The sequence below is a fragment of the Scomber japonicus genome, chromosome 5 (assembly GCF_027409825.1).
Source record: "Scomber japonicus isolate fScoJap1 chromosome 5, fScoJap1.pri, whole genome shotgun sequence".
Lineage (NCBI taxonomy): Eukaryota > Metazoa > Chordata > Actinopteri > Scombriformes > Scombridae > Scomber > Scomber japonicus.
In genome coordinates this window covers 4,169,344-4,192,103 of record NC_070582.1, presented here as the reverse complement: position 1 = coordinate 4,192,103, position 22,760 = coordinate 4,169,344, and the positions used below count along the sequence as shown (strand labels likewise).

General features: G+C 40.9%; 1 protein-coding gene across 1 annotated transcript in view; it reads left to right on the top strand.

The window, feature by feature from the left end:
- The window catches only part of LOC128358610 (40S ribosomal protein S17), a 554,334-nt gene extending 531,799 nt beyond the window's left edge, over window positions 1–22,535 (top strand). Inside the window, exon 6 of the mRNA XM_053318947.1 lies at window positions 22,515–22,535. The gene's annotated coding sequence lies outside the window, so the exon portion shown is untranslated. The remainder of the gene's footprint in view (window positions 1–22,514) is intronic.
- Window positions 22,536–22,760: the final 225 nt, after the last annotated feature.

Here is a 22,760-nt window from a genome sequence, read left to right as displayed (position 1 = left end):
TGGGCCACTTGAGAAAAAAATGTTCAAATTTCAGAGTAAAAGACATTTGGGTTGTTTTTACAGCTGTCAAATCAGGCGGGGAGTTCTAGTCCTCTGAAATGAGGCCAACGCGGAAGTAACTTAGAGCTGCATTCTATCAAAAGGCCACCAGGGGGCGACCATCTGTATACAAGTCAATGGAGAATTCACCAACTTCTCACTTGATTTCTAACCTCAGTAAACGTTTTCAAAATGTGTTTATGGTCTCAATCGCTAGTTTAAAGCCTTCTTCAATGCAGTATGATGTTCATTTGGGACATTTTGGCCTCCCTGATTTTATATGTGACGATAAAGCAGGGTATGCATTAGGGCATGGCGACGTCCTGATTGACAGGTTGATTGACCACTGTCCTCGAGATCCAGCCCTCGCAACCATAGCAACCTCATGGCTCCGCCCCCCGCCTCATGCCCATATAAGTAGAATCTGTGTTTTTATTTTTCCCAGCATGCACCTGAAATTTTCAAGATGGCGCTGCCTAGATTCGAAACTAATGGCTTCCGAGCAGCAGTCCACAAACCGATGGGTGACGTCACAGATGTTACGTCCATTTCTTTCTTTTATATATCTATGTGTCAAATGTCAAAATGGGTCAAACTTGACCCGAATAGTATGTAAGGGTTAAATCAAGCTTAATATTGCCACACATTACTGGTTTTAGTATTTTTAGGTTGTTCACTTTCCATCTCGATTGCAAAGTAATTTAGAGAGGAAAAGGTGAACGCTGTTGTCGATGTCAGTATCAGAGTGTATGGCTCTGTGTGTGTGTGTGTGTGTGTGTGTGTGTGTAAGTGTGTGAGTGTGTTTGTTTGTGGCTGCAGTTCAGAGCTCACACTGAACACAAAAATCTGAAGTATCAATTTGAGTTAGTAACGCCTTCACATAAGTGCTGGCCAAAAAAAAAGAACAAGAACAAACAGCAGCCAGAAAAAATAGTCCACACCTCCCTCTGCGGTCGTTCATGTCTCCAGCACGCAATCCAGTTTTATCAGTTCAGTCAGATTTTAAAGCCTTTGAACAACAGTCCAAGCTGGCAGCAACATTCAAACATGCTTGATGAGTTTGATTGTTTTCGATGGATTCAGAATACAAACTCCTCCTCAAACCTCGGTGCTATTTGTTACCTGTATCCTTGTTCTTAGCCTTTGTTATGTGATGGTTTTATATCACACATGATTTAATCAATGTTTCTGATTTTCAGCCAATTTTCTAGCGTGGTCTTATCTCGTCTTGCAGAAACATTCAGGAGATCCTACAGATATGAACACAGTCAGACACCAAGAAGGCAATAAATCTCACAACATGCAACATAAGATTAGTAGAGATTGGTTTGTGAGCAGTAATTATGTTCATGTTGTGTGATTTGTATTCATTGTTTTATTGTTTTCATGCTGCTCTCTCCTGAATAAGACATTTTAAACACTAAGACTTTGGCTGGATTGAGCATTTTTAGTGACTGTTATTCTGCATTTTGTGATTTCTGTCACATGATACTGTTATGATGTCAAAGTTTTAAAACTCTATTTTTCACTTTCCTGATGAAATGACCTCAGCTTGTTGAACATAAACATCCATCCTTTCTGTGATTTTGCTGTTGAGGCTTTTGGTGTTGTCCACTCATATACTGGATCTGAGTCAGACTCTATTATGAGGGATACACTTTGTTTACAGAGCTGGAGGAAGCTAACCAATCAGAACAGAATGGGTTCATCAGGAGGAGGAGTCTTAAAGAGACAGGAGCTAAAACGGCCTGTTAGGAGACAGAGGCTGAACTGAGCGGCTGCATAAAGGACCAGTAAATGATAAATAAGGAGTTTTTAACTGGAAATCATGTAAAGATATTCCAGAGGTGAGGGTGTGAGGGCGAAATCTGAAACTATTGCCAAAACATTAAGCTGCAAAATGAGGAGCTGGAACAGTTTGACACGAATAGCTCCTGAGAATTAACCCTGTGTAGGTCTGCTCAACCGTTTGGTAGAGTTCACTTTGTGTCATGATATCTGCTCAAAAACTAAATCTATTGAACCCAAATTAACTTTTAGGTCAATCTTTAGCACTTATAAGAGGAATGTAATGCACAGACAGACCATCAGATTGTTCTATGGTTGCTATAGATACAGGTTGTTCTATGGTTGCTATAGATACAGGTTGTTCTATGGTTGCTATAGATACAGGTTGTTCTATGGTTGCTATAGATACAGGTTGTTCTATGGTTGCTATAGATTCAGGTTGTTCTATGGTTGCTATGGATACAGGTTGTTGTATAGTTGCTTTAGATACAGGTTGTTGTATGGTTGCTATAGATACAGGTTGTTCTATGGTTGCTATAGCTACAGGTTGTTCTATGGATGCTATAGATACAGGTTGTTGTATGGTTGCTATAGATACAGGTTGTTCTATGGTTGCTATAGATACGGGTTGTGCTTTAGTGTATAAAGGAAGAATAACACAAATCACTGCTGACATCAGAGATCCTGCTGGAGACATTTATGAAGTTGAGTTTCATGTTCTCATCTTGTACATGAACAGAATGAGTCTCTAACATGTTTTTAATTAAAGTTTAGAACCAATGAGGTGTGAATGAGTCTGTAGAGGCTGTAAAACATCACATTTAGGCTCAACGAGAAAAAAATCCATGTTTTTGTTGTCATGGCCTCAGAGAGGAAGAAAAAGCAAAAAAAAACTTTTTTAAAATAGCATTTTCTTGGTGTGACCGACAAACGATCTGAAGGAAAAAAGCTCAGGAGAACTACCTCTATAAAATCCCCAAAACTGGAGGAGACAACAACAGCATCCTGCTGAGAAGCAGATGACTGCCATCAAGCTCACCACGGGGCGAAAGTGGACAGCCTCGACTCGTAGCCCCACAGAAAGAAGGAACATGTTCAGCAGTCTGCATTTTAACAGCCTCTGTCTGTGGGGGTTTTTCAGAGTTGCTTTTCCCAGAGATCAGGTGAGATGAGAAAGGCTTCAGAGGAGCATTCAGCTGAAATACAGGTACTATCAGCTGAGCTCAAAGCTGGGAGACATACATCATCGCCAAGAAATCACTGGGCTGCAACAAATGCTGCAGGAAAGAAAGGATTTTAGGAACCAGGTGAAGGACTGGGTGCTTGAGATTTAGGAAGCCCCTTATAAAGAACATGAAGAGGTGCAAGCAGCATTGAATTAAAAGATTAAACTCATAATACAGAAACTGAGACAGGAAGGTTTATCATTAAATTTGGAGCTGTAGAGAAAGACATATTTGAGGATCCACGCTGAGACAAAAAGACACAATGCCATTTAAAATTGCAAACTCAAGACTTTCTGGTTATTGTTGTTTTTTAAAAATAGAGCCTCATATTGTCTATAGCATAAAAAGTGCTGCCACTGCAAGAGAAGACACCAGAAAAGATATGAGTGAGTGTGCAGCTGCTCCATTTCCTCTGTGCATCGCTTTCTGGGGCAAAACAGTTTCAAGTTTTGTCATTTTTCTAAGTTACATAAAACCAGGAAGTTCTTTGTGCACCTTTTCAGTCTTTGTGCATCTGTGTGTGTTTGTTGTAGGTCTGTATTTAGCTGAGGACATAATGTACTTCTCCATCCACCTACACGAGGAAAAGCAGAAGAAATGAATAGACACAATCAGGTTAACCCTCCTGTTGTCCTCGAGTCAAGGAAGGAAGGAAGGAAGGAAAGAAAAAGGAAGGAAGAAGGAAGGAAAGGAGGAAGAAGGAAAGGAGGGAGGAAGAAGGAAGGAAAGACAGGAGGGAGGAAAGAGGAAAGGAAGGAAGGACGTGAGGGAGGATAGAAGGAAGGAATGAAGGACAGAGGAAAGAAGGAGGGAAGGAAGGAAGGGAGGAAAGAACGAAGGGAGGAAAGGGAGGAAAGGAAGGAATGAAGGACAGAGGAAAGAAAGAGGGAAGGGAGGAAAGGAAGGAATGAAGGACGGAGGAAAGAAAGAGGGAAGGAAGGAAGGGAGGAAAGGAAGGAATGAAGGTCAGAGGAAAGAAGGAGGGAAGGAAGGAAGGGAGGAAAGGAAGGAATGAAGGACAGAGGAAAGAAGGAAGGAGGGAAGGAAGGAAGGAAGGAAGGAAGGAAAGAAGGAAGGGAGGAAAGAGAGAGAGAAGGAGGGAGGGAGGACAGACGGAAAGAAGGAAGGAAGGAAGGAAGGAAGGAAGGAAGGAAGGAAAGAAGGAAGGAAGGAAGGAACAGTCAAAACAGACGGGGTCAATTTGACCCGGGAGGACGACACAAAGGTTAATATGCAAACCAATGATTGGATCTAGAACACAGAGAGTACAGTAGGTAATCTAACCATGAGCTGAACTGTGGTCGACTGACAGCAGCAGAGCAAGAAGAAGAATTAAATAAATAAAGAGAAATCAATTTAAAGTGAGTGAGGGCGATGCTGTTAACCAAACGTTTCCAGTTCTTCCTGTGGGTGTGAGATGATTGACAGGAAGTAGAGTCTAATGTGACACGGCGTTGATATGAAAACAATTAGAGTAACTCAGCCCAGTGAAATCAAGATCAATCTCCTTTTTTCCTGCCATTTACTGGGTGGAAAGTGTTTCAAATTGGTACTACAGTCAAAATTCAATTTATCCTGAACTCACCGAAATATTTGAAATGACCACAACCTCTCCTCACCTCATTAAGGGTTTGTTAAATGTATTTGTGAGCACCACTATCAGGTTTAATGGGCCGTGGGTTGAATCACACAGGCAACTGTTGAACATAGTGTACTGGCTGTAGTATTATAGTCAGAGAGTTTCCTTCATCTCTGATAACACATCATGGTCATTTTAGGAGTTAGTACAGTAAACATGTTATATAATAGTCCTTTTAATGCTCCGAGTACACAGATTCAAAACATAACGACTGCAGGTGAAAATATAATTATTACACACACTGCATCTGTAAATCTGTCATAAATGTCTGATTAAACTTCAGCAGTGCTTTCCAAGACTCCAAACTCTGACAACAGGTTTATATAATCAAATGTGTGTCAGATGTGATCCTGAAGATTTCAAATGAAAGTTGATAACATCTTTACAAAGCAGCCGGTCGGTCCTCGCAGCAGCAGCATAATGAAGCCTCGAGGAGTATCGTGGCTTTCAAAGATACAAGTCCTTTTACTTCCCTTGCCACAGGGAAGCACACTCTGCTGTTATCAGCTGTTGCTCACATCGGAAATTTCTCAACACTAATGGCATTTAGTGCAGAAATGCATCTCAGCATGAAGTGAAGCTTCTATTGAGCTTCAGCAGTCAGTTAGTCATATCAAGTGATATCTGACACATTTACAGTCTTTTTAGCATCAGATTCCCTCTTAGTCTACGTTCACACTGCAAGTCAAAATCTGATTTTTAGCCCATCTAGATTGGAACCAGATGCTCTTATGAAGTCTGAACAGTCATAAATCACATGAGGTCCGATTTTTGCAAACCAGATATAAACCACCTTTGGGAGGAAGTTTCCCCAGATATCAAAATTCTTTTGGCCCATATCTGGCCCACACCTGACATGTTCATCCGGCCCACATACAGCATGGAATGATGGCACTTGGGCGGTCCGCTCATGTTTGCCAAAAGTGGGCCATAACCAAGCCATCACAATGCCAGATGTCAACCAAAAACACACCAAATAAACCAGTTCAGCCAAGACTGGCCCAAATATGTTTCAACAAAGGTGGGCCAAGTATGTTTCCTTATATGTGGGCCTCTTTAGGCTCACATCCGGATTAGTCATTGCCATACTTGCCATATTTCGGCCAAAGATGGGCCATATTCGTTTTGTGATATTTGGCCCAGATGTAGCATTTACTACATGGGCCAGTTTAGGTTCACGTCTGTTTTGTCCGGGCCAGAAGAATGCCTACAGTGCCGGATCATTGCCTCAAGTGGCCCACATTCGCATGCTATCTGGGTCAGATCTCATGTGGACAGATGTGTCTGAGTCTGAGCTCCAAACACTCATATCAGATTTGACTGTCCGTGACGTCTCTCTACGTCTCTACGCTACGTCACTCTATGAGACACCAGACCCGCTTATTCCAGTTGTTGTTGCTAGGCGAGGTGCTAGGTACCACAGAGCTGTTACACTCCTGAACTCCGCCCCCCTCCCACACTGATGCCCCCCCCCCTTTCATCAACACACACCTACACTCACACATTGCACTGTTGGCCCCTTTAAGGCTTGGACTTCTTTGCACACTTTTTAATTATTGTTGACTGCGCCCATTGTATATATTGTTAATTGTTTTCTTTTATATTTTATATTTATATTTATTTATATGTACTGTACAAAGCAGATGGAGGACTGCTCCAACAAAATGTCATTGTCCTGACAATGACAATAAAGACTATTTATTACTACTAAATATCTCTCAGGTGATGCTTCTGATGTCTTCTCACATAAAGCATCTGATCCAACATTAATCTAGATTAGATTTTAATTGAATTATAATTAGACCTACTATCTTTATCCACATCTGTGCCAATAATAGTTCCGCTAGTGCAGTTGATGAAGTATTAAATAATGAAGTCATCATTCTCTCTTTTACTCTATCTTGGTCACATGCTGAAGAGAACATTAATGACTGTCTGTAGGCAAATATTTAATCTATTTTTTACCCTCACCTCTGTCCTACCTCTCTCCTCATCCTCTGCACCGATGCAATCATTATCAATCCCTACAGCTCACCTGCCAGACTCCATCACCTCATCTCAATCTTCCTAAGGTCCTGGACTTTAAAGTGGCCGTTTGCCAGCTAGATGTCGGAGGTGAAAGAGCTGAGAGAGCTGAACAGAATACAGAGAGGAGGAGTGCAGTCAGGTCTCAATGTGACTCTGACTGTTTATCCCAGCACCTACGATACCATCCCAGGTTTATATCATTTTGCCTGAGAGGGCAACAAAACATCCGACTTCAGCTTCAATTAGTGTTTTTTTTTTTTTTTATGAATCTCAATGAGTGAAGAGATCGATGGCCTTGCGGGTTGAGTTCACAACATGATGAATGCATGAAAGTCACCTTCCATACTTCCTCCACCTTGTGTGCCGGAGAGATAAGCTGCCATATGTTTACCAGTATTTATTCAGATGCTGATAATTAATCATGTTTCTCCTTCAGAGGATGACTCAGACTGAAGTTAACCTTCCTCTCGTCCTCCCGGGTCAAATTGACCCCATCTCTTTTGGCTGTTCCTTCCTTCCTCTTTCCCTCCCTCCTTCCTTCCTTTCTCTTTTCCTCCCTCCTTTCTTCTTTCCTCATTCCTTCCTTCCTTCATTCCGTCCTTCCTCCCTCTTTTCCTCCCTTCCTTCCTTCCTCTTTTCCTCCCTCCTTCCTTCCTCATTCCTTCCTTCCTTCCTTCCTTCCTTCCTTCTTTCCTCCCTCCCTTCCTTCCTTCCTCTTTTCGTCCCTCTTTACTCCTTTCCTTCATTCCTCCCTTGACCTGAGGACAACAGGAGGGTTAAGTGAGTCTAAACTTTTAACTAACTAACCAAATGCAGGGTTAGGGAGGAGGAAGGAAAGGAGGACAGTAGGAAAGAAGGAAGGAAAGGAGGGAGGACAGGACAGAAGGAAGGGAGGAAGGATAGGAAGGAAGGAAAGACAGAGGAAAGAAAGAAGGAAGGAAGAAAGGTAGGTAGGAGGGAGTGAGGGAGCGAGGGAGAAAGGAAAAGAGGAAGGGAGGACGGGAGTAAAGAAGGAAGGAAAGGAGGGAGGGAGGAAGGAAGGGGGGAAGGAAGGAAGAAGAGGGAGGAAGAAAGGAAGGTAGGAGGGAGGGAGGGAGAAAGGAAAACAGGAAGGGAGGAAAGAAGGGAGGAATAAGAAGAAAAGGAGGGAGGAAGGAAGAAAGAAAGGAAGGAAAAGCGGGAGGGAGGAAGGAAAGATGGAGGAAAGAAGGAAGGAAGGAAGGAAAGGAGGGAAGAAGGAAGGAGGGAAGAAAGAAAGTAAGGAAGGGGGCAAGGAAAGGAGGGAGGAAGGAAGGAAAGAAGGAAGGGTCAAAACACGGGGTTCAACCGGAGAGTGTAAATCTGTGTTTGGTGTTTCAAACAGAAGCTCATCAATATTCTCTTAGTCTCTTTCTAAACTGAGGCTGGAAATAAAAATGACAGAGTCGCCTCTGAGGAGGGAAAAAATTAAAGTGAGGAGATGAAATGTAAAGTTAGTTTAAAGCTGCCGAGGTTTGATTCAAGTTGGAACTGCTCTGATTGAAGTCATCAGCATTTTCTTCCCAAGCTTCCACTTTTCCTGCTGAAAATTGAAGGAATCCAAAACAGTGTGTTCTCACAGTCAGCCGCTGCAAACGTGACATTTCCTGTTATTATCTTTCCACAGCAACAGAAACGCTACTTCCTGTTGTGTTACCACCGTTCATGCTCAAAGTTCACAAATTACCTTGAGCTGCTGGATTCATTCATTCAATCATTTCTGGCTGTGCACTTGTTTCCAAAAGTGCCAATTTATCGCCTGAGTGAAGCCAAATCTTTATAGATGTTTCTGAGAAGTATAATCCTGCTTTGCTACACTTATTTCATTTTACTTTTCACTTACTTCCTTCCTCCTCTCCTTAATTCCTTCCTCTTTTCATCCTTACTCCTTTCCTTCCTTCTTTCTTCCCTCTTTCTTTAATTTGTCCTTCCTTCTTCCCCTCCTCGCCTCTTTCTTTGCTCCCTCCTCCTTCCATCCTTCCTTCCTTCCTCCCCCTCTCCTTACTCCTTTCCTTCCTTCCTTCCTTCCTTCCTTCCTTCCTTCCTTCCTTCCTTCCTTCCTTCCTCCTCTCCTTCCTCTTTTCATCCTTACTCCTTTCCTTCCTTACTTCCTCCTTTCAATCCTTCCTCCTTTCCTTCCTTACTTCCTCCTTTCAATCCTTCCTCCTTTCCTTCCTTACTTCCTCCGTTCTTTCTCTCCTTGCTTCCTTCCTCTTTTCCTCCTTACTCCTTTCCTTCCTTGACCTGAGGACAACAGGAGGGTTAACCAATGTAACCAGGTCACAAGTTGACTTTATAAATTGCATTTAATGAAATGGAAGCAAAGTTCTCAAATTTTTTTCTTTTTGCTTGGAACAGTTGAAGCCTTCATAAGAGCATTTCCCCAAAGAGCGATCTTTATAAAACAACAGTAGAATGATCATTTTTGGGCAATTTATTATCTGAGCGAAGACAAATCTTTAAATTTTCTGTAAAGTATATTAATCCTGTTTTATTACAAAATGCTTGCAAATGTAACCTTCCTGTCGTCCTCCCGGGTCAAATTGACCCCATCTCTCTTTTGACTGTTCCTTCTTCCCCTCCTCCCCTCTTTCTTTGCTCGCTCCTCCTTCCATCCTTCCTTCCTCCCTCCCTCCCTCCCTTCCTCCCTCCCTCCATACTCCTTTCCTTCCTTCTTCCCCTCCTCCCCTCTTTCTTTGCTCCCTCCTCCTTCCATCCTTCCTTCCTTCCTTCCTCCCCCTCCTTACTCCTTTCCTTCCTTCCTCCTCTCCTAAATTCCTTCCTCTTTTCATCCTTACTCATTTCCTTCCTTACTTCCTCCTTTCAATCCTTCCTCCTTTCCTTCCATCCTCTCCTTCCATCCTCCTTTCCTTCCTCCCTTCCTTCTCTCCTAAATTCCTCCCTCTTTTCATCCTTACTCCTTTCCTTCCTCCCTTCTTTCTCTCCTTGCTTCCTTCCTCTTTTCCTCCTTACTCCTTTCCTTCCTTGACCTGAGGACAACAGGAGGGTTAACCAATGTAACCAGGTCACAAGTTGACTTTATAAATTGCGGCATCCTGCTGTTAGTAACCAGCTGACGACACTTTGTGGTTACTAGGGGAACTCCTTGGTTACGCTGTTTTATTACAAAATGCTTGATTTTATAAAAGGGAAAGCTTAATTTTCTGTTTCATGTTGGACTAAAAAGCAGCTTGGAACAGATTAGCCTTCATAAAAACCCTTTTAAAAAGAGTGATTGTCTAATGAAAGCTCACCTGTTCATGCTCAAAGTTCAGAAATCACCTTGAGGTCAATAGACTGTATAACGCTGCTGGATTCATTCATTCAATCATTTCTAGTCGTGCATTTGTTTGAAAGTGCCAATTTATTGCCTGAGCATTTTCTGAGAAGTATAACCCTGTTTTATTACAAAACACTTGTGAAGCACTCATATTTCCTACATTATGCTTGGACTAAAACGCAGCTTCTTGGAACAGTCGAGCCTTCATAAGAACCCTTTTTAAAAGACTGACTGTCAAATTATAGCTTTTCATACATTCAATCATTTCTTTTTGTTGTGCACTTCTTTGAAAGTACCAATTTATTGCCTGAATGAAGCCAAATCTATACATTTTCTGAGTGATTGTCAAATTATAGTTCTTCAAATAAATAGGTTTGGGATTTCTCCAGTGTTGGGAAGTAACACATTATAGTTTTTTTTTAATTCATGATTTATTATTGTGTGGATTATGTCTGAATGAATGTGTGGATGATGTGTTTTTAACTTGCAGCACCTTAAACTCCAAATTTTGTTGCATGGTTTTTAACGATATAATGACTAATGAAGGCTTTCTGATTCTGATTTGCTGTCTTACTGATAGTTTGATAGAGGGTTAAAAACAGTTTGGTATCCGTGGACAGACTGGTGCAGTATATACTAGCTTGGTGCAGGTGCAGTATATACTAGCTTGGTGCAGGTGCTGGGTTAGATCACCAAAAGAGGAGAAGTGGGACTCCAGGTGACTCCTAAATTGTTTTATTTCAATCGAGTCCAAAAGTCTGAGACCGCAAACCCTTGTACCTCATTTTAAAACTCATTACAAAAAGTGTAAGTAACAAAAAACACCATTAAAAAATGATTACTTTCTGCTTGTCAATTTATTCATTTTCAGAACTTTACACATTACTGGTTACTTAAAAAAAGTCATGTATTACATTACTTTCCACAGGGTATAATTAAGTAATCAATTACTTGTTACATTACTTTTGGACTGCTGTTCGGAAAGCCAATAGTTAGTTAGTCTTGAAAATTTCAGGTGCATGCTGGGAAAAATAAAAACACGGATTCTACTTATATGGGCATGAGGTGGAGCGGGGAGGTTGCTATGGTTGCGAGGGCTGGATCTCGAGGACATTGGTCAATCAACCTGTCAATCAGGACGTAGCCACGCCCTAATGCATACCCTGCTTTATCGTCACATATAAAATCAGGGAGGCCAAAATGTCCCAAATGAACATCATACTGCATTGAAGAAGGCTTTAAACTAGCGATTGAGACCATAAACACATTTTGAAAACGTTTACTGAGGTTAGAAATCAAGTGAGAAGTTGGTGAATTCTCCATTGACTTGTATAGAGACGGTCGCCCCCTGGTGGCCTTTTGATAGAATGCAGTTCTAAGTTACTTCCACATTGGCTTCATTTCAGAGGACCAGAACTCCCCGCCTGGTTACAAGATGCTACTGTTGTTGTTTATGATGTATATCCACAAAATCCACAGTTTAGTGCAAAAATGCAACAATATCTGTGTTAGCTCATGCAAGCATCAACAGGTTTAACTCTCCTTGGATTGAAAAAAGCAATCATGTTTTGGGACATTTGGGACATTAAGTAAGTCATGTATAGTTGTATTGTGTGAAGGACAGTAGAAATCTATCACACCAATTTAACCAGGTCACAAGTTGACTTTATAAATTGCTGCGTCCTGCTGTTAGTAACCAGCTGACGACACTTTGCGGTTACTAGGGGAACTCCTCGGTTACGCTCTGCCGTCTGCTGTGTACACACACTGATATGAAGCTTTAAGTGCACCTTTTCTAAATATTGGCGCTTGTAGTTTACCTGAGTGTCATAATGAAATGAAAATGTGGAGAAGAGATAACACACATGATTGCAGCAGGTGATGATATGATGACTTCTTCTTTTTTTCTTTTTAACCCACTTTGGGTTTTCCAATCACTCCACCACAACTCTATTTTTTTTACTCCTTTATTGCATTATGTTCAGGTATTGGTTTTGTATGTGTGTCTTGTTATATGTGCAAATAAACTGTAAATAAAGAAGCTGTCCTTATCACCTTTGCAAAATGAACAATAAGTAAAATATAAATATGAAAATAGTGACTTTTTTTTAAACTTAATTTTGAGTTTTTCTTAACAACATGACAGGTACATGTACATTTTCCTCTTTAAACACCTGCACATAGTCTTTACACATAAGTAAGATAACTGTAAAGTATATCAACTTATAATAAAGTACAATTGAAAAATGTATATATAATAAGATGATGGTAATAGATGAATAATTAGGAAGTGATAGCAGTAGCATTAGAAATAAAAAATATATAAATAAAAAAAATAAAATAAAAAATGGAGCAAAAAGAAAGAAGACAAGAAAAATAAGTAGATCATTTAATAATGATATAATAGGGAATTGAAAAAAAAAGATACTCCAGATAGTTACTCTAAAAAGATATGATGTATGTGTCCGGTACCAGTCCAGGAGTCCTAGGCTATAACCTCATTGTATTAATAAAGTCATAACAGGTGTCCATCGTTTAATAAAAACAGGTTTCTGAAGCCTTAATAAGTTTGTAATTTGCTCCATCTGGTTTATGTCCCATACTTTTAGGATCCATACGTTATATGTAGGGGGATCCGGTTTTAACCACCCAATAGTGATGCATTTTAATGCTAAAATAATGACATTTTAAACTCAAAGAAATAATCTTAACATGAAAAACATCTTTAAAATCAATTACACATGACTTTTTTTTCTATTTAATCTACTTTTTAATCTGATTTATTAATGAAATGAAGAGCTGTTTGTCTTTGTATGAAACACTACTGAATAAAACATGACATTGGTGCTTTGTAAAAATAAAAGCTGACCCTGGCTCAAACCTGAAAAAAGAGAAATCAATTAAAAAGAAACCTCCATGAAAGCATCAACTCAGCTGTGAAATATGTCCTTAATCTGATTTATAGTAGGCAGTCTGAGAGCAGGAGTATTTGCTTCCACTGTGATTATTAATCAGCTTTTGTGATTCCATTTAATTTGACATTTAATCAAGCTTTTCTCCTCCTCCCTAATTTTAGTTTTAGCCCTTCTCTCTGTGTGTCTTCATTTCTGTGCCATTGCCCTCAAGACTCAACCAATCAAAAATAATTGGTGAGCCACTAAGTTTCGGCTCTTCGGCACTTTGTACCTTAACACCAGAGGATTTCAGCAGCTCACGCCCACAGCCAATTGTCAGTCGCCTTCACACACACACACACACACACACACACAAACAAGCTTTCACACTACAAAGCCAAGCTGTGCTGTTTTCCCAAATTCAGACTCACTCAGGATGAGAACCTGGAGTAGAAAGAGGGAGATTGTTTTTGTGTGTCATTGCTTTCCTCCCACAGACTGTATAATATAAAGGATGCAACCAAAGTGAAGCCCCCCCTCCACTGGTTTCATTCATTCAATCAATCTTTATTTAAATAGCACCAAATCACATCAAAAGTCATCTCAAGGCACCGTTCACACAGAGCAGGTCTAGATCACACTCTGCTATTTCATTTAAAGAGACTCAACATTTCTCCATAAGCAGCAATTGATGACAGGCGCTTGGAAAAACTTTAAACTCTCCTTTAATGGGAAGAAACCTCAAGCAGAGCCGGGCTCTATGTGGGCGGCCATCTGCCTCCACCATTAGGGTCTGTTGGGACCTGGACACCGGTTTTATAAACGAGCATTTGTGTGTGTGTGTGTGGACCTGGACATTGATTCATCCACCTGGTTTGTGGACTTTATGCATTTTGAAGTCTGGAGTTTGGCATTTTGAGCGTTGAGACATCTTTTTTAATATTTGGAGCCAAAACACACCTCTTTAGAATTGCTTTTAAGGCATGATTAATGTCAAGCGTTTTACTCTGTTGTTTCATTGTTTTATTGTTATTGAAAATAATGGATGCAACCAAAGTGAAGCCCCCCACTGGTTTCATTCAATCAATCAATCTTTATTTAAATAGCACCAAATCACATCAAAAGTCATCTCAAGGCACCGTTCACACAGAGCAGGTCTAGACCACACTCTGCTATTTCATTTAAAGAGACTCAACATTTCTCCATAAGCAGCAATTGGTGACAGCAGCAAGGAAAAAAAAAACTCATTAATGGGAAGATACCTCAAGCAGAGCCGGGCTCTATGTGCACGGCCATCTGCCTCGACCATTAGGGTCTATCGGGACCTGGACACTCATCAGGACCTGGATATTGACTCATCCGCCTTGTTTGTGGACTTTGTGCATTTTGAAGTCTGGAGTTTGGCATTTTGACTGTTAAGATATCTAATTTCATTTTTGGAGGCAGAAGTAACCATATTTGGACGAGAGGGTGGAGCAGCTAGCAGGTAGCTTAGTTAGCACGTTGCATTTACAATCTATGGTTAACTGTTCATTTTTGCTAATGAAAATTAGCAAAAGACCTTTAAAATAAAATGTATTCACCATTAACATCCAACTCCTTAGAAGGTTTTGTACAATCAATCAATCAGTCAATCAATCACTTTATGTATAGAGCACCAAATCACAACAAAAGTCATCTCAAGGCACTTTACATACTGAGGTCTACAACCAAATAGTGTTGTAGTCAAGACCGCACCAACCGAGACCAAGACATTACCAAGACCGAGACCAAATGTGAGTTTTCTTTTTATTTAAAGTTTGATTTTAAATAAATGTGACAACAAAGACAATCTTTTCTCTGTTGTTTTCAGAGCAGCACAATGAATGAAACTAATCTTAGAAGACCTGTTGTGTTTCACTTCTTGAAAAAGTTACTAGCTGTTTTTTGAGAGGCTCCTTTTTCACTCTTATCAGTAAGGCATGGACAGAAAGCCTATCAGTAGTGGTCTTGACCGGTCTCGTTAAAAAACCAGAGTCCGACCCAGTCTGAGACCGAGACAAGACCGAGTAAAAATGCCCTAGTTTCCAAGACAAGACCAAGAACCTCAAAAAATGGTCTCGAGTACTACAACCAAACACATCACAAGACTTTTTAGGCGACCAAAATGTTACAATTACCTTTCATGAACTGAAAACACACTGAAATAGTGATATGGTTATATTACCTAATCAACCATGTTACCATGGTAGCGACTTGTCAATCATAATGTATCCCCACTCTAAACCATACCTGCTTTAAAGGGTCAAATTTTTAATGAAATGGGATTATAATCTAAAAAATGAACTTTATTGAAGGAGACTTAAAACTAGCGATTCAGACCATAAAGTCATTAGGTAACAGTAATAAATCAAGTGAGAAGTAGAGCTATTCTCCCAAAATGCTTTAGGAAAACACTGACCTTGTAGTCGAAACTTTGTGGAAAGTTATGTGAACATTTTCAATTCTGTGTTCCAAGAAGTTAATTTAATGCCACACGGCGTCTCTTTGTTCCCTGCTTCTGAAAAAAAGCTCCTCTCCTGAATGCTTTTCTTTGGCAGCGCTCCACTGTAACTCCAAAAGACATTGAACAAACTCTCTGCTGTGGAGAAGGATTTCTAAAACGCTTAACATTTGTGATGCGCCCACATATGTGATCAAGGGCTTAATGATGTGATCGGGTGAATACTGTGTTTCAAAAAGACTAAATAGATGTCTAATGTTAGCTTCAAATGCAAATACTGATACTGCCCAAAGGGACCCCAGATGGTTACATGGTTTGCTGTGTTTGTTAATTGATGGACATTAACCCTCCTGTTGTCCTCGAGTCAAGGAAGGAAGGAAGGAAGGAAGGGAGGGAGCAGGAAGGAAAGGAGGGAGGAAGGAAGAAAGGAAGGAAAGAAGGAAGTAGGGAAGGACAGAAGGAAGGAAGGAAGGAAGAAAGGGTTGGAGGGAATAAGGGAGGAAAGAGAGAAGGAGTGAGGAAAGATAGACTGAAGGAAGGAAGGAAGGAAGGAAGGAAGGAAGGAAGGAAGGAAGGAAAGGAAAAAAGGAAGGGAGGAGGGAGAGAGAAAGGAAAAGAGGAAGGGAGGAAGGAAGGAAAGAAAGAGAGAAGGAAGGAAAAAACAAAGTAGGGAAGGAAGAAGGAAGGGGTTGGAGGAAGGAAGGGAGGAAAGAGAGAAGGAAGGAAGGAAGGACAGAAGGAAGGGAGGAAAGAAGGAAGGGAGGAAAGAAGGAACAGTCAAAACAGACAGGGTCAAAAGGAGACAGTTTCCCCCAAAGCTCCTGAGTTCAAATCACAAAAGGTTTCATCACTAAATCTGACTTTTCTATCATGTTTTTGATAAATTTGTTGTAAAACTGCATGAAAACACAAACACAGGTGGTTATAGTAAGGGAGGAAGGAAGGAGGGAGGAAGGAAGGGAGGAAAGGAAAGGAGGAAGGGACGAAAGAAAGAGAGAAGGAGGGAGGGAGGAAAGAAGGAAGGAAGGAAGGAAGTAGGGAAGGACAGAAGGAAGGAAGGAAGAAGGGGTTGGAGGGAAGAAGGGAGGAAAGAGAGAAGGAGTGAGGAAAGACAGACTAAAGGAAGGAAGGAAGGAAGGAAGGAAGGAAGGAAGGAAGGAAGGAAGGAAGGAAGGAAGGAAGGAAGGAAGGAAGGAAGGAAGGAAGGAAGGAAGGAAGGAAGGAAGGAAGGAAGGAAGGAAGGAAAGGAACTACCATTAACAAAGAGACTTCCCAGAACCTTGTGAGGAGCACGACTGATTCAATAGATAAAAGAAACCCTTAAAAACCTTCTTCCTATTCCACTTCTACCATGTGAGAGAGCACTCTATGTATCACAGGCTGTGCTTTTTCAAACCAGAGTGCACTGAAAGCTTCTTTCACATCTCGGCAGGTTCAACCAAAATTTGCACTGACCAAATGGGAAAACCCAGATAAGTGAAAAACAAGCACTCAATCTCCATAACATACCAATTCAAGTAGTCATTTAGGTTATTAGTATTCTACTGTAGATGTTCCTAGAAGTTTAATCTCACTGCCATCAACAATTGTCCTCGAGATTCACTGTTGATGTGTTTCCATTCATCAAATAAAGATGAGACCATGTTGTAATTCTCTAACTTTAAGATGAGAAACTAGAGGGAGCATTTGAAGAAAATATAAAGAAGGAGGGAAGGACAGAAGGAAGGAAGGAAGGAAGGAAAGGAAAGGAAAGGAAAGGAAAGGAGGAAAGGAGGGAGGGAAGAAAGAAGGAAGGAACAAACAAAAAAAGGAAAAAATGAAGGAAGGAAGGGAGGGAGGGAGGGAGGAACGAACAAATGAAGGAAGGAAGGAAGGAAGGGAGGGAGGAAGGAAGGAACGAACAAATGAAGGAAGGAAGGAAGGAAGGGAGGGAGGAAAGGAAAGGAGGAAAGGAGGGAGGGAAGAAAGAAGGAAGGAACAAACAAAAAAAGGAAAAAATGAAGGAAGGAAGGGAGGGAGGGAGGAAGGAAGGAACGAACAAATGAAGGAAGGAAGGAAGGGAGGGAGGAAAGGAAAGGAGGAAAGGAGGGAGGGAAGAAAGAAGGAAGGAACAAACAAAAAAAGGAAAAAATGAAGGAAGGAAGGAAGGAAGGAAGGAAGGAAGGAACAAAGAAAGGAAGGAGGGAAGTAAAGAAGGAGGGAAGGACAGATGTAAGGAAGGGAGGAAGGAAGGGAGGAAAGAAGGAAGGAAGGGAGGGAGGAAAGGAATGGAGGAAAGCAGGGAGGGAAGAAAGAAGGAAGGAACAAACAAAAAAAGGAAAAAATGAAGGAAGGAAGGGAGGGAGGAACGAACAAATGAAGGAAGGAAGGAAGGAAGGGAGGAAAGGAAAGGAGGGAGGGAGGAAAGAAGGAAGGAACAAACAAAAAAGGAAAAAATGAAGGAAGAAAGGAAGGAACGAACGAACAAAGAAAGGAAGGAGGGAAGGACAGAAGGAAGGAAGGAAGGAAGGAAGGACGGACAGAAGGAAGGAAAGAAGGAAGGGAGGAAAGAAGGAACAGTGGTGCTCTGAAGTTTTCATTGGGATAAAAGGCCTAATATCAGCCCTCTGCCAGAGGAAAATACTTTTTGGACACACACCCTTATAGCTTTTACAGGTTTGATTTATCATACTGATTACACTCCTTATAACTCCCTCTTATAATAACACAGTTTGCATTTGTTTTATTTACAGCCAAAGCTTTTAGACCCCTTTGAAGTGCACTAAACTAATGATCTTATAAAATAAAGAATGTTATAACAAATATATAATAGAAGAAACTACAATAAATTTGGCTATGATATGTTTTAAAAGGTCTCTCATACAATTACCTGCTGATCTAGATTCTACACTCTTTCCAAAGTAGATAAGACCTTTGTGATATGATATGATAAATACAGGGGATTTCACCAAATATATGCATTGTGTTATCCAAGTGTCAGGGTCTGTTAGTGTCTGTTAAGGTTTTAGTTGATTTTCTGTTCTTGTTGTGCCACTTCCTGTTTTATTTTGAAGTCCTTGTCTTACCCCTGTGTCTAATTGTCTTCCCCCTCGTTGTGTATTTAAGCCGCGTTTCCCTTCTGTGCCAGATCGTCTTGTCCTTTGAGTTCCTTGAGTATCTTCCCGTGAGTGACCAGTTTTGATTCCCCGACCTTAGAGTTTAGCCTGCTGATTAATTGTACCTTTACCTGTTGAATTGACTACCTGGTTTTGACCCTCGCCTGCAATAAACGACTGAGTAAGCCTGAGCCCATCGGTTCCTTCACTGTGTCCTCATCCGTACCTGATACCATGTACACCTCTAATATTAGAGTAAATCAATTATGAATGTTTTATGAAAGTTCTTAGAAAACAAAATGAATCCCCCTCCAATTTATTTATTCTAGATTTTTATTTTTGGGCATTTTTGTAGCATAGGTCATTTGTCAGACTCAAACCAGGGACGCTGTGATTATGCAGCCTGTATGTTAACCACTCTGCTACTGAAGCCCCCCCTCCCCCCCCCCCTCCTCCCATCGTCCTATTTTTAAACCATACTTAGTTCAGCCATCACATTGGACTTTTCTACTTTGGTTCTACTTATGCCACTGACATTGATAAGAGGAGAGAGAAAACAGGTTTTTGAAAAAAACTTTACAAATTGACTTTTCTAGTATTTTAATTCTCTCTTCCTATTTTTCTGTACTTTGTTTTTATTATTAGTGGGGGAGGGGGTTAATTATATGTTTTAATGTTTCCATGTGTTTACTATTATTGGGTTTTATTTTTTTTTCTCAAATTGCATGTTTTTTTATTTCCATATCTTTCTGTTTAATGTAAAGCACAGTGAGTTGCCATGGTGTATGAAATGGACTATATAAATAAAGCTGCCTTGCGCCTTTTGTGTCACTGTTGTGTTATTTACATGTAATCTACCATTACAGTTCAAACTGTGTGCTTAAGTTGTGTGGTGGAAGATAAACAGGCCTCTCAGTGTGTGTGAGGATGATAAAACTAAACACAAGCAACACATTTATCTGTTAATGTAATATACCAGCAAGATGTAAGTGCAGATAGAGCTGGATAACCTAATAATAAGATTACATCGTCTCAAAGGCCGCCTCGTATCACTGAACGCCTGCCTGTAGCATCCAGGAGACTCTGAGACAGTAGCCGAGTCTTTGCATGCACAGGAATGAGTTTGCTGGTGCTCTGTTGAAAGGATGCATATGATCAGTTAATCAACCAAAGCAGGCTGCGTTTCATTTCAGCCTTTTGTTGTTTGAAATCAGGACGTTCATCCAGACATGTGTTATATTAAAAAGGCTAAATGCATTAATCTCTCATCACATAACCATTAACATCATGACTGTTAACTCACATTTTGCAAACAGTGTCAAAAATGTCATAATAAACTATGCACAGGTGTAGAGAACTAAAATAACTACAGGGTTACAGTAGCTTGTTTAAATTTGGCAAACATGTCACGACTTAGTTAAATCCACAGACACACTAATGATCTGCAGCTGCTCTGGGTAATTTCATGCTAATACAATAAGGTCTGTTTGTACTGTGTGTTTAAAAGCCTACTATTAGTCTTCAACACAGCGATTCTGTTGCACTAATCTATTCTTCATAAAGCTTTAAATGATGTTTGTCTTTGCAGATTGCTCCATGTCTCCAATGCCAGTCCAGGTGAGCCAATATTAACTCTCCTGTTGTCCTCGAGTCAAAGAAGGGAGGAAGGAAGGAAAGAAGGTAGGAGGGAGGGAGAAAGGAAAAGAGGAAGGAAGGAAGTGAGAAAGGACGAAGGAAAGAAAGAAGGAAGGAAGGGAGGAGGAAAAGAAAAGAAGATGGAAAGAAAGGAGGGAGGAAAGGAAAAGAGGAAGATGGAAGGAAAGGAGGGAGGAAGGGAATGAAGGAAGGAAAGGAAAAGAGGAAGATGGAAGGAAAGGAGGGAGGAAGGAAAGGGATGAAGGAAGGAAAGAAGGAGGGAGAAGGAAAAGAAAAGGGAAGGGAAGAAGGAGGGAGAAAGATGGAGGGAGGAAAGGAAAAGAGGAAGATGGAAGAAAAGGGAGGGAGCAAGGGACGAAGGAAAGTATGAAGGAAGGAAGGAGGGAGAGAGAGAGAAAGGAAAAGAGGAAGGAAGGAGGGAGGAAGGAACAGTCAAAACAGACGGGGTCATGACACGAAGGTTAAAGAAAAGAGGGAATAACTACAAACATTAACAAAATGTTGTTAGTCTCACTGTTCATACTTTAATACAGTGTGTCTGAAATATGTTTCCACTCATCTTAAACGTAGCAGGGAGTCAGACGTGTAAAAGCACTGATACATCTCTCATTTTGCAAAAAGAGGCACAAAATTAGGCAACTATACACAAGTGTGGACATGCAAATCTGTGCATAGTTATCCAAATCACCTGTACATAGAGGGAGTTTGGGGTTGAAACTATAGACGCAGCTGCAACTTGGTGGGTTTGTGAGGCGCTGGGTTGGTGGCTGGACGGCGATTAGATGGTGATTAGTGCGAAGACTGAGAGATGTAGTGACAGTGACTAATAGTGCGTGACGGAGCGGTTGTCTTTGTGAGCGATAGTGGGTGAGTAATGGCTCTGCTTGTGTGTATTGTAAGTGTGGTGTCCGTTTATCTCTGGCAGTGGTGGTGGTGTGTGTACATTTGTTATATTGCTTGTGTATTTTGTTGTATTTGTTTGTGTGAAGAGGTGAGGAGTAGAAAGGAGTAGGAGTAGACAGGTGGAGGAAGGTGTTGAAAGAGGGACAGATTGGGTCCCAATATTCTCTGAGAAATTTGAAGAGCTGACAAGCAAGCTGCAATATGTCATAAAGAACAGCTGACAACCTTTAGGATAAAGTGTAAGCATGCATCCCATATGGACTTTTAAAAAACTGCTAATGGTATAACTCCCAATAATTTTGACATTATGAATCTGAACCACCAGATGGAGAGCTGCTCTCTATCTGCAGCCGCAAAAATGAAATAAGTTGGAGCACCTGGTGAGACCCGATCCCAGATAAGCAGAAGACGACGGTACGATACGATACACCTGGTGAGAGTCGTATCAAGCACAGAAGAGGTAAACTCCATCTTTGAGGAGTTTCATTGTAGTAGTGTTTACTGGATGCTTTGGAATTAAGAAAACTCAGTGCTATCATCCATTGGCTACTTATGGCATGGCATGGAGGAGGACATTCACAAGTGGGTGAGTAGGTATCTTCAGAATATCTGATTTGATTGAAAGGAGAACAGAGGAGTGTAGTGGGCGGCTGTCCACTCCAGTCCACATGTAGATGCGTTCTTTGGCAAGATACTTAACCCCAAATTGCTCCCGTTGCTGTGCCAACGGTGTGTGAATGGGTGAATCAGACATGTAGTCTGAAAGCACTTTGAGTCTACACTAGGTGGACTTGAGAAGCACTATATAAGTACAGTCCATTTAGTGTGTACTTCTGCCAAAGTAAAATGCCTTCTTACACTGCTTAAAAGCCTGCTAGTAAGTTTCCAACATGAGGATTCATAGCCGTCATACGTTTTGAAATGATGCCTGTCTGTTTGGATTGCTAAGTGTCCACAGCGCCAGGCCAAGAGAGCCATTATCAAAGGAAAGAAGGAGTATGATCCAATAGAGGTAAAGGAAGCCATGCCAACAGCGACAGGCTTCTGTACTGCTTGTCTTCCAGGTAGTGGTGCCTCTCAAGCTCATAGGGATGGATCTGGTGGGCAAACTTACACAAACTCATGGTGGACTTTTCACTAAAAAGAGCAAAAACAGCAAGGGGGGGGGGGGGGGGGGGGGGTGAATGTTATGTTACAGGTATACATTGTATAAGAACGCTATAGTCTGTACTGCCCTGAAAATAAATAAAAGCATGGTTTAAAAAAAAAAAAAAAGTTGTATTCTTGATTTCTACTGCAAATTTGGTGCATCTAAAAAAGACTGCTAGCAATTCTGCCAAACCAAATCCACATCATCATTTCAAGGAGGTGGAGAAAATGAATGGAACAATATGTCTTTCATATGAATTGTAGCCAATATAAAGTGACACGTACACGTTTTGTCGTTATCCGACCACATGAATCAGTAATAAAACCTTCTGAAATAAGGTTGTTTGTTGTACCAGAGAACCCAAATTCATTCGAGCCTTCTCATGCTTGATTTCCTTCAGTCCACCATGTTTGACCTGAGAACTGAAAAGCAGCTGACAACATATAGCCTCTACTGCATTACTGCAACTTCAGCAATGAGCAGATCCCTGAAGAAGCAGGGTGAGACGTACACAGGTCGAAGCAAACAAGAAAAGCCAAGACAGGGTCTGCAAATGGAAAGA